The sequence below is a fragment of the Parasteatoda tepidariorum genome, chromosome 8 (genome assembly GCF_043381705.1).
Source record: "Parasteatoda tepidariorum isolate YZ-2023 chromosome 8, CAS_Ptep_4.0, whole genome shotgun sequence".
In the NCBI taxonomy this organism is placed as follows: domain Eukaryota; kingdom Metazoa; phylum Arthropoda; class Arachnida; order Araneae; family Theridiidae; genus Parasteatoda; species Parasteatoda tepidariorum.
This window is the reverse complement of record NC_092211.1, coordinates 79,294,885-79,308,229: the sequence shown is the minus strand read 5'-3', so window position 1 is coordinate 79,308,229 and position 13,345 is coordinate 79,294,885. Positions and strand designations below refer to the sequence as shown.

The following is a 13,345-nucleotide window of genomic DNA, read 5'->3' as shown; positions in this document are numbered from 1 at the left end:
GCCTCCACGACTATCAGACTGATGTCCTAGCTTTGATAATAAACTCTAAGACCAGGGGAGTTATGTTCATTAAGAAGTTGCTTTCGGAAGTTTTAATTAGAATTTAAGTGCCTTTTCAAGGTATTTAATATTTGGAAAACAGTGTAAAATTCCAAATATTTATGTGACATGGGAATATTATCTTTGATACAGACATGACGAAAAATTTGAAACTGAGTTTCCACGTAATTTAACCATTTTCAAAAGGTAGTGCTTGAAAATTAACTGCAGCCAATGGCATATGTATAATTTCTAACTAATAATTTATAAGGTAAGGTATTTTTCTTTTTGAAACGGCCTAAAAAATTTTTTGGACGTATCTATAAATATGATAACAAACTTCAGTTTTTATCTATGTATTTTTTCATATTATTCTTATATATATACCAAATCATTTAAAATTTTATTTAAAAAAAGGAATGCAATTAATTGATTTTTAGAAATCAATTTGAATTTTAACTCATATATTTGTTTGCATTCTCGATTCGATATCTCATCAACATGGCTCAGACATTCGATCACAAAACAAATTTAAATTGCAGAAATATTTAAATTACCTTTTTTACCTTTAAGTTCATTTTTTACGGTTAATGATAGAAAATAAGCTGAAGGCACCGAAATGAATGTAATTTAATGCTAATTAAATTAGAGAGGACTAAAATTTTTGATTTCATAAAAAAACTCGATTTTTATTAAAAAAGGACTAGTTATTTTTCTCTAAATGCACTGCATATTATTACATATTAAAGTAAAATGTAGATCTATATTTTCGTACATTCTTTTCAAGAATATAACTATAACTAGGTTCTAATTAATTAGACTCTAAATAATAATTAAATTCTAAAAAATATACACACGTAAATAGAAATAGGTAATAATTTATAATGCTATATGGGTGGATTATAAAATTTTAGGCATTTTGTATGTCCGATGTAAGAGCTGTTTTATGTTGTCCAAGACCAAAGATAATCATTTTTGAAGTGACTCAGTAGATGATACTACCAAATTTTAATAATGCTTTCATGATTCAGTATAAGAGGATAAACGTTTTAACAAACAATCGTGAAATGATATAATAGTTAAGATTTTTGGGTTTTCAAAATGTGAGTATTGTTTTATAGTTCAGTCTGCTGCGAAGTTTTCTAAAATTAATCAGTAAGATTTATTAATTGCTTGCCATGTACAGAGTTTATGACCAGTAAACATTCGAGCTTTGATGTCTTAAGCCTAAAAGGTTTGCACATGGTTGTAAAAAAATAATTTAGTACAATTGTCCGGTCTGTTACTTGTACGTTCTGTTACCTGTTAACAGTATTATCCACTGCCTGTTATTGTATTTTTTGGGTTAATGATGACTTAAATAATCCTCCCAATCTAAATTTTAATTAGATCTTGACACTGAATATTAAAGCACGTTCTAGTCAGATACAAGAATCAATGTTATTCACCAAGAATGATCAGTTTTAATTTTATTTTTAAAACGAATTTAACTTCAAAAATGCCTTAAATCTGAAAATCACCCATATAGATCCTGTTAAGACAGCATTTTAACACATAAGTATGTATGAATTAAGTAACATGACTGGTTCATTTCATAAGAGATTTGTTCAGAAATCCCTCTCTTCTCATATTTTATACTACATGTTACAAAAGTCTTAACAAATTTACATTTGGATGAATATTGAAATTAGAAACACAATCACCAAAAATAGATAAGCTATGAACCAAATCAATGACAATTAATTTAATAGTGAGGTTGCAACTAGGCATAGACCAATTATTCTCAAACATATTTTTAGCATTTAACTTTACAAATCTAAACAAAGACTCATATTTTCATCATGGATATAAAAAAAGACAATAGCAAATGCAAAAAAACTAATTGCTTAGGTGAATTAAGGCAAAATAACTTTAAAAAATTGCGTACCTAAATTCCTGCAAATTATGCTCTTATTTAATAAATGACACAAAACTTCAAGATAAATTGTTGAAACTTCAAAAGGAATCGAAAAAGCGGCAGATATTTCACATCAGACCCTACATTTTTGTGTAGTAAAACAACAAGCATTCGAAAATGCTGTTCAATTACAAAATTTCAAAAACAATCTATTACTTTAATTCAAGGATTTTAGTTTCTTTGACTGCTTTACTAAGTTACATTCTAATGAAATGTTAAAAAAAAACTCAATCTCAAATTTGTTGTTGTAGTTCATTTACATCGCACTAGAGCAGCACAATGTGCTATTGGTGACGGTCTGGGAAACATCCCTGAGGATGATTCGAGGACATGCCATCACAATTCTGATCCTCTGCAGAGGGGATCGCACCCCCGCTCGGTAGCCCAACGACCTGCACGCGAAGTCGAGCACTTTACGGTAGAACAGTTTAACGAGGACCAATACCGCACATCTTCGGTCTCTGATCCAGTGGTCAGACTGATTCAAGTGGTCACCCACCCGCACACTGACCGCAACCAGTGATGCTTGACTTCGGTGATCTGCTGGGAACGATCAGTCCACTGCGGGACCGTCCCAGATTTGAATTTCACTGAATAAGTATTTAGATGCCTCGCAAATATGCCTGGCATAATGATGCTGCATTCGTTTCTTGCGTTTCTTGCGCATTCTAGTGTTTCTTTTCTTAGTTAGAAGCAGTATAGCATTATACTCTGCATGCAAATCATATCTTATGTAATTTAATAAATTAATCATTTGAGCTTATGAAGCAAACAATACCAGCTAAAATAATTGAATTTAAAGTGGATGAACAGAATGGTTATTGTGCAGTGTGCAAAATAAAAAACAGACCATCCTCAATAACTTTTGATCTAATTGTCGGATCTTCACGTTCTAGATCTCAATCTGAATGGTTTGAGGGGATGACCTCAAATATACTAATTAATTAGTGCAGACGGTATTTTAAATTACGAAATCAGACACAAAAACGTGCTTTCTTTGATCCCAGATTGAGCCTACCCCCCATATTTTGGGGGTCAGGAATCCAAATCCGTCGAAACAAAGGTATTCCGAAGAAAGTACTTTTTGTGTCAGATTTCGTAATTTGAAATACCGCCTGCTCAAATTAATTAGAATACTTGAGATCATCCCCTCGTACCGTTAAAATCGAGTACTAGAAGGTGAAGGTCCGATCATTAAAACTAAATGCGCTGATTTTTTTCACATTAATAAAAACTTGCAAAGTTGGAAGAATTGTTTTTTTTTTAAATAATTATTAGTAATATTTCTTTTTTCAAGCAATTTATATACATGTTTTAATCATGCTTTTTAAAAGAATAAGAACATTCAAATAAGTGCGGTATTACCTGAAGTACTTTAATGTAAGTTTATAACAGAAAGCTTACGGCAATTAAAAATTCACTGACCTAATCCCAAAAATGTGTTGGGAATTTTTCCTGATTCTACGCTAAACTTAAGTCAGGCTATTAATGAAATTAATAATCGGCGTCAAGTACTCGGTAATTCTAGATGCGAAAACCGTAATTTAACCACAAATTATGGGGCTCCACATACATCACTCTGCATACTAGAAACATCAAGATCGTTTTAAGTCATTAAAAGTGTTTGTCTTTAATGATGTATGCAGGGAATAAGTGAACTTACAAGAATTTTCCATTAAATGCAGCTGTAAGGGTCTCTAATTAGATTTTAAATACTCTAACTTCCTATAAGAGAAGAGTTTTCTCAAGAGGGGAGAAAAAAAACCTCAATTGGTGCCAAGAAACATCATCGAGTTTTTTTTTATGCTTTTATTTGCCTTTTTGCTTTATTCAATAATACAAGCATAAAAAGAGGCATTAAATAAATTAAAAGTGCTTATGTGGTATAAAATTCAGGTTTGAGGGAAGCAGAATGGCAAAGCTTAATTACATAATCCAAGAGTTACTTAGCATTAAAATATATTATAAAAAATAGAGAAAAAAAAATTTTGCAAAAAATTATGATTCTGAATTATGATGATAATTTCACCATAAATATTCTTACGTACTCAAAAATAATGGATAAAAATGCTGAAACGTATTTAGTTATTGTTTTAAATTAAGAATTAAATGAAAAAATCGACAAAATATTTCGAAAAATACTGAGAAACAAGTTTTTTAAAACTTATAAGATATTTTTTATGTTATTAAGATCATTTAAATTAAAATGTTGATGATAGATAGATGTTTACTTTTCAATCAAAAAACTTTTTATTTCAGGAATTTAAAATGAATTAAAACCATTCTTGTAAAAAAATGAAAAGTAGAACAAAAAAAATATTTAAAAATAATAATAAGTGTTTTATATTATTTTACGATTAGGATAGTTACCTATTTACCTATTTTATTTTCTTCTCTCTCCAGATCCCTCTCCTATAATTATAATAATGATTATGAAAATGAATTATTATGCATTCATTGAATATTGTACACAATACTTAAAAAAAATTTTTTTATTATTATTCATAAATTTTCAGTTGCATATTTTTAGCATTCCTGCACCGTAAAATATTCCGGATAAAAATGTGGTAAAAAGGACCAGTCTTCAGGGTGCTGGTATTTTTTACAATAAAATCTAATTTTACCTTAAATTTTTACGGAACAAAAAATAAGATATATATTGTCATTTTTACAGTTATGTTTACCATAAAATCATTGAATAACTCTAATTAAATAAATATTTTTGAAAAAAAGATGGCATAAATCTTAGCGATGAAAATGAATTTTAGGATAAAATGCATTTTGATAATGCTACACCCAGGATGTCAGTATTTTTTACCGTAATTTTATCTAGGTTGTTTTTTTACAGTGTACACTATATTGAGTTACCGACGCAGAGATCCTGAATTATAGATCACTATCACTTCATAGCACGCAAATAATTCATTTTGAACTGCAGGAAATTCGGTTAAATTTTAATATTTCTTATCCGTTTAATAAAAAATTATGTTACTATGTAATTTTACGAAAAAAGTTAAAATGCGTAAATAACTAAACGATAGCATTTTCAGCTTTTTATAGCTAATACATATTTTACTTAATTTATAATTTTTTAATTATGTTTAATGTTGTTATATTTTCCTATAATTGAAAGAAATATTCTTAAAGAGGAAAAAAAACTTGACGGAATCTCTCGTAAATACATGTCAGTTAATAGTTTAATGGTACACTGTGAGAAAAAAAGCATAGTCAATTTTCTTAATGTGGTAAAATTTAACATGTTTCTGGCTGTATAGGAAACCAAAAAGCTCGGTAATTTTTAACGAAATGCTTTGGTCATGATTTAAGTATAATTAACAATAAAATATAGTCTTATAATACGCGATAAAAATTTGGTAATTTTATCATGATACCTAAGAGCATAGTATAAAAACCATTTATTTGGTTAAATTTACCTTTCAATTTTGTATTTTTACTAAATGTATGGTAATAAGAACTGTAATTTTGAAAGCCTGAATTTCCGGAAAAACTACCAAATAAATGGCTTAAATAGAGTAAAGTTTTTTTTCTACCAGAATGGTATTTTTAACAAGTAATATCAAATCCCTACAGAATGGTATTTAAACCAGAATATTATTCTTCGTGTATTAAATATTTCTTTGAAAGTTATCAAAAAACTTATGTCATTTAATGAAAGAAGGCACCATTTAAGGATTTTTAGTTAGAAAAACCTTAATAGGTTAGCCTTAACATTATAATGCAACCCAAATACGAGAGTTTATAGCCAAGTTAAACGGATAGTTTTTCAGAATATTTTTTTTCTCTTCCTGCATAGATATAACTTGAGGAAATAACGTAGTAGTCATAGAAATACGTGGTTAATATGATACTTTTATAATAAAAAAGCTATTACTACGATTTGTTAGATTTTTTAAAAACAAATTTGAAAAAGTATTGTAAATTTTTTGCATTTTCTTTCTTCTATAGAATGATTCTAATTTCATTTAATATTAATAGCTCTTATTAAGTGGCGCCAAAAATCGTAAGTAGTTCAACAATCATTTAGGAATCACTTGGGGCAAATCAAACGCAACATGATGCTATTACTTCCACCATTATGATGTGTTTTAAAAACATAAAATTCGAGTGAATAAAGCATTTGTCGCAGATTTTTTTCTAATATCTTAATGCAATCCAATTCGGAAAATAGTTAAGATACAAATATTCGCAAATTATTCAACTTTTTTACCTCCTTTTTTACCTTACTTACGTTGACCATCGCATTTAATAATCGAGTAGCAGTATTTCTCTTTTCCATTTAAAAATAAATATATTGAAATATAATAATGCTGCATGCATAAAATTGTTATCATTCTACATCGTTCTTCTACATAAACTTAAGCATAATATTTTTTTTTCTTTCTGCATGATAGTTTATAGACAAAATATAATTATAACTGTTGTGGTTAAGCACTGAGAAAAAATGTATAGATAAAACTACCAGAATATGGTAAAAATTATCGTGCTTCTGGCTGTATGGAAATACCAAAAAATTCGATTGATTTTAAATATGGTTTTATAATATGTGATAAAATTTTGTAAATGTGGTAAAATTAGGTAATTTTATCACAATAACATAATAATCATATATGTAGCTACTTTTCAGTTTTTTTTTACTAAGTGTGTGGTAGTAATAACTAGAATTTTGAAAGTTTTGGATAAACCGTTACCACATGGACGAAAAAATTTTCAAATGAATGGTTTGATTACCGTATATTTAGCTTTAATCGGAATTACGATTTTTATTTTTGTTAAAGCCGGAAATGTCATTACCATGTAATTTTTACAAGGGTACAATACCATGTAATTGTACCAGCGTACAACTTTGATAAATTAGAATTGTAGTGTCTGTGACATTGACCTCCTTTTAAGAAGCATATGATATTTTATCTTATAATTTTACTTTTGCATGAATAACTTATATGTTTGTAATTCAAATAAATCTATAATACTGAAATGTTGCTTAAACACGTTCAGACCAAAGAAAAATTTGCTGAAAAATTTTAAATTATGGTTTTAAATCTCATCTGAACAACACAAGTACTATTCATGTATTCGAATATTAGAGTATTGTATCAATATTGACATATCGATCCCGTGTACTACATATTCCAAGTATCAACGTTTCACTGCTGTCGAAATAAATTTGAAGTGCTTTGCAAATTTACTCTTACGTAATGTAAAAGCATGCTAGTATCAAACTCTTCTAATATTGTATCAACTTTAAGGAAAATATACTAGTAACCTAACTCATTTAATTAATTTTCTTTGAGTTCCATTTAAAATAAATATTGTTAAATAAAATCATTTAAAAAAATTAAAACAATTTTTGACCGAGAAAATACGATATGAAATACGGAGTAAAATACGGAAATACGGAGTAGAAAGCAGTTAAAAACTAGGCAACTTATTTAGTGCTATTATTGTTATTCATAAACAGTCGGCTTTTCCTCTGCATTCTGTAAAATATAAAAAAGTTTTTCTTCCAACACATTTTTGGATTAACTTTATGTAAAATGAATGAAAAAAAAAAACAATTATTGGTGACTCAATTCTTACATGTTACACTAAATATTTTATTTCTTACTTTCACGTGCAGAACCATAGAAAATTCGTTTTTTATTTTTTTGTTTTGTTTTATAAAATTCTTATTATCATTCATACTTCTTAGTCTCAAGATTTCTCTAAGTCTTTTTTCTTTTTAAATGGCATTATTTGTCCCTAAAATTTTTCCTTTTTGTAAATTTGGTATGGATTGACATAAACCTTGATTTGAAGTTTATAACTGAATAATTAGTTAAAAAAGTTTGTATAAATTTGCATATCTACACAACTATTGATACTAATTATTTAAGTTTTCAGTAAAATATTGCTTAGGTAAACCACAATAACGAACACTCTCAAAAATTATGAATCGTAATTTCAATAGTAACGCATGCCGAAGGAGGAGGGTGGTTAAATTCACAACCTTCACGTTATTAACACTACGTTCTAAACCACTAAGCAATAGAACCAGACTTAGAACTGGTAAAAACAAATTTAAAATAATGACATGCGGAACGTTATTCCGGTATAGAAATAGGGAAAAATTTTAAGTAACGGTATTAACTGTACTTAGTAACCATGTAAACATAAAACCAAGTTACCTATAAAAAGATACTAAGGTATCCGATAGGATTTAAAGCAATTTTTTTTAAATAACTTTAATTAAAATTTTGTTTTTGATTTTAGTAAGCAAGGGTCCTAACATTATAAATCAAAAGTAAATTTTAAAACTTTAAAAAAAAAAATTTTTTTTTTCTTCAAGATAATGGCAAATTTAAACATAAAAACCACAAATTTGTTATATCACGCCATCGTTTCTACAACAAATTGTAAGGTATAAACATCAAAATATTTATTTCCTTAATCAATAATATGAATACCTGTTGTTTGAACAAAACTCTTTAAATTATTTCCAATGTACAAGGAAATAGAAATAAATATATTTTTCAGTATTGATTTTGTAAACAAAATTTTTAAATATTCTTACTTAAAGCATGTTAAAAATAACAAATTAACGCTTAGACCTTAGCTTTTAGTTCAAAACATAGCTAACGTTATCCAAAAATCTACATATAAAGCTTCAAATATTAAATGTTTTTTGTAATGCGTGTTAGCGTAACGAGATATTTTCAAAATTAATGTTTTATCTGAAAAGTATGTAATTACTATTTTGTTTCCAATTGTGAAGAAGCGGAAAAACAACTACAACTTCGATTACAATAATCGGAGAACAAAAATTTAATCAGATTCAGAAAGCTAATGAAAAAAAGTTCAAACATAGGAAATAAAAAAATATTTAAATTTTCATCGAATTCGCCGATTTTCACCCCGTTGGACTTCTTAACATTAAGGAATTAAATATGTTTAATTAATCACTCACTTTTCCAAAATTTAGTTACAAAATTCAATACAAAACTACTCAAAGATAACATGAACTAATAACAAAATCTATGTGTTTATTTAAAACTTACATAACTTGTGACAAATTGGGGGAAAATATTCTTTTAACTTATCGATTATTTTTAAAATCCATATAAAGAACACCTAAGTAATAAAAAGGTAATTTAAAATCCGTATATTTTCTAAAACTGGCATAAACACATGGCTTAGAGTTTTATTTTATTTTATTTTTATTATGACACAAATGAAGTAATTTTAAGCCTTTATGCTTTTAAGCTAATGCTGTCATTTCATTCTCAGTAACGCAGATCTTAAGCTTTTAAATTTCGGCAATGCTCTGTACAGTTTTCAACCATTTCTTTCTCCATATAATGCTTTTCTGCCTCCTCGCTACTTTTTATTTCAAATTAAAGGTAAAAGGTATGTTTTTGAGTAATTTAAAGACATTTTTGATGGAAACTTTTTCGTAAATTGATGGCTAATTTTCGTTTTCATTTTTTTTTTTTATTCCTGCCTTTAGCAGAGAATTTCCTTAATGCATTTCTTTTCATCTTAAAACCTTAACACATGCAAAGGCTTTGCTTAAAATTAAACTACTATTTTATACAATTACTAAACTCTCTTATTTTATAATAGTTCTTTATCACCTGCTAGAATGCTGAGAAGCACGAAGTAGTTAAATGATTAGCTGAAAACAATTATCGTTAATAGAACTTGTTTTTGATTTTTTTTAATACCAAGTGATCGCAAATATTTTTGAAATTCAAAAGTTAAATAAATATTCCACAAAATCACTAATTAAATTAATTAAAATTTAATAGGCACCAAATTGTCAAAAATGTATAAATCCATGTAATCATATGCTAACAACCATAAACATATGTAAAACAATATGTTCATATTAAATGCTTATCTTTTCAAATTTTAATACAAGCTTTAAATTATTAATACACATGCTATTTTATGGTATATATTATTTATTAATTTAATGCTGTATCTCATCAGTTTTGTACGAGTATTAGTTATAAGTGATTTCTGTGTTTAAATATTTAGTGTTTTTTACATTTTCAAACCACTATATTTTTTTATTATATCAAATGGCAGGCCAATTTAAAAGAACAAAAAGGATAAAATAACAAGAAAAACAAGGCAATAAGAGATAAATAGAATAGAATGCATAGTGACATGCTTAGCCCTTACGGGCCCTAGCCTCCCAGTAGCGTCCACACACAGTAGAGGAGATGAGTGCAGGACAGACGGAAATATGGGGCAGGTCCATATTCTTCCCAAGGCGACAGAGCTTGCATTTAGGACAGTCAAAAAAGCTTGTACTAAAAAGGTGTTTGGCCAGACAGTCATGGCCCGTTACAAGTCTAAAGAGAGCAACTGCCTTAAACCTGGGCTGATTTGGGATAGTTAAAATATGGTTGAACCAGGTTTTGTGTATATTGCTTTTACGGAAATTCTCTGAGAGCATGTTCCAGAATTGGTTTCGGGCCAGCAAATTAAATGAGTGCAGAGAGTTGGAGCAACGAGATACGTGGGCAATAGTTGCTCCTTTCTTGGCCAAGACACCGCTATATAGATACGTTAACCGCTGTATAGATACGTTAAAAACAATTAAACAAAGATGTCTGCCTCTTAACTAGCTTATTAATTTTTCAAATTAAAATTATATTTGATAACATTGGAGTAGTTAAGTGAAGGAAAAAAATAAGTTACCAGAGGAAAAATTTTAAAAACTTGACATAATAATTCTTCAACCTTTACATATCACCAATATTACGCTATTAACTTATTCACGTTTCACGTTTACGCAAATGAAATTCATGCTATAAAGAAGTTAAATTTATTTTTTCATGTTTGAAAGTAACTTATTTTTTCTCTTCAAAAAATACTTTCTATTTAAATAAAAATAGGCATGTTACATACCTCCTTTATTCATCTAGCTTTTCAAATTCAATGCGTTTTATGATCTTTTCTGTTTAAATAAAACTATTAAATTTTGCAAACAAATTATGTTTGAAAATTTAACTTAGTTATTTTATCAGGAAGTAAATGGTGTTAACTTTATAGTAATTTCAAAACTGCTTCTAGCTAAACGAAGTTAAACTATTTAATGTACTTTTCACTAGATTATTGCTCCCTGCGTGCCCATAAACGCTCTCAAGTAACTAACTCTAATCTTTTACAAGTTAACCAATGTTTCGAAATTTAGAGCTTGCATACATTTCTATACATTTTAGCAAATTGGAAGAAAGAGAAAAACCTTTTATTTATGTCTAAATTGATGAAACAATGAAACTTTAATTGAATTTCCTTAAAAAATTACTTTTTTTCCTTCAAATTTTTATTTTTCACTATCCAAATGTTTTGATGTTCGTTTAATTACAAGTAAAAGGATTTCATGATAAATAAAAGGATTTAAGTAAAATGATTTCGTAATATATGAACTTATATCTTTATTATTTACTTCTATTAATTTTAACTGTGAAATATCAACATTGTTTTAAAGTTTGAAGTTAATGAGAGTTTGAGATATGTTAAATGAGAAATGAACACCGGCAAAAATAACACTTTTGCATTAACCCTAGAATAATAATTTTATTTAAATTTTTTAGGTTTCACTTAGTACTGCATAAATCTATACATTTTGTCAAATTGATAAGAAATTATTATGAAAACAAAACGAATGTTATACAAATAAAAATTACATTTAGATCCATTGCCTCTTCGGCCATGCCTACATCATTAAATATAGCTTCTTGACATTTTATGAAAAATTCAAGTTTAATTAAGTAGTTTTAACTATATTTTAAATTATCATTTTGGTAATTTTTCGGTTTATATAGTAACGGTTTACGCAGAATTCAGGTTTCAAAAAACTATAGCTCTTATTATCACACATGTAGTAAAAAATACATAACTTGATTTAACTAATTTGACCGAATAAATGGTTTTTATGCCGTGGTTTAAGGTATCATGATAAAATTACCAAATTTTACTTCACATTATAAAAACATATTTTACTACTAATTTTTGCAAAATCAATTCCAAAGCGGTTCTATGAAAATTACCGAACTTTTTGATGTTCGCATAAAACCAGAAACACGGTACAATATGCTGATTGTTTCGACAAGCCTTTTTCCCTCAGTGAAATATTTAATTTTTTTATAATTACAGTTCTATTTTTAAAATATAATAAATTACAAACCTATTTTTTAAAATTGGTATTCATAGCGAGATAAATAATGAAAATATAACTCAACTGTAAATAGTTCAAGTCAATAAAATTTACAAAATAGGTACTTTTGAAGGAAAAGAAACAATATTGTTCGTATTATACTTTTTTTTAGAATTTTGATTTTATTTAAAAGAAATCATTTTAAAAAATTGTATATGTTTAAAGAGAAGCTGTGAGATTTTTGTTTATTCCCTTGACCTTTTATAACCGTGTTTAATAACTTTCGTTTACAAAGTTTTCAAAGCTTGAACAAAGAAAAACAATATTCGAATACACACGCAAAGGCATGATTTATTTTTAAAAAACAGTTTCACTCTTATTAAAAGCATTTAGGTCATGAAACTCATCAGGTCGATGATGATGAATTAAAAATCATCATTATCATACAAAACTCTCAAGCGGGAAACCATGATCTGTTACGCGGCCTCCAAAGGTCAAATTCATGTCTACTCTTGTATTGGGAAAACTGTAAATCAGGTTTCAGTGTCTCTACACTTTTACATAATCAGAAGATCAGGGAAACCCATCATTAAATAAAACGGTAGGGTGGGAAAAAAGTTTATAAAAAGGAATACTGGTTATAGAAATGAAACAAATAGGTTACTATGATACGATTGACGATGAAATTTGAATGAATAATAGATTAGGCGGTTTTTAAAAAACCCGCATGGTCACGATTAATTTTGATTGAGTTTATTAGATGCGACTGAATTGAATATTAATGGGGATCAGCAACTCTTCACCTTTAATTGAACCGTATGGAAATTAGGCTGTAGATTAAAAGCTCATTATTTCATACGGGTCACATAAAGGTATTTGCGGAATTAGATAAATTTATTTTCGAAAGAGTAAAACACATTTTAAAATATTTTTAACGCTTGAGTGCATTGAAAGTATGATATAAAACAGTGTTCAAATAAGGAATAAAAAGGTATTAAAAAATGCATAAAAAATTTGAAAATTCCATATCTTATGAAATAATCTGAAAATTTGAAAATTCCATATTGACACTGAATTTTATCAATTTAGCAAAAAATGTATCGGATATTGTTGGGATTTCTAATTTTTATGCTGACATAATTCTGTATTATTTAATTCTAATTATTTAATTTTATATAATT

The 13,345-nt window shown here is 27.7% G+C and overlaps 1 protein-coding gene across 4 annotated transcripts in view; it reads right to left on the bottom strand.

The window, feature by feature from the left end:
• Positions 1–13,345, bottom strand: part of LOC107450737 (glycoprotein 3-alpha-L-fucosyltransferase A) — a 152,850-nt gene that overhangs the window by 110,315 nt on the left and 29,190 nt on the right. Inside the window, exon 2 of one of the 4 annotated variants that reach the window (XM_071184267.1) lies at positions 4,375–4,408. The exons of the other annotated variants lie outside the window; for them this stretch is intronic. The gene's annotated coding sequence lies outside the window, so the exon portion shown is untranslated. The remainder of the gene's footprint in view (positions 1–4,374; positions 4,409–13,345) is intronic. 4 annotated transcript variants of the gene reach the window in all.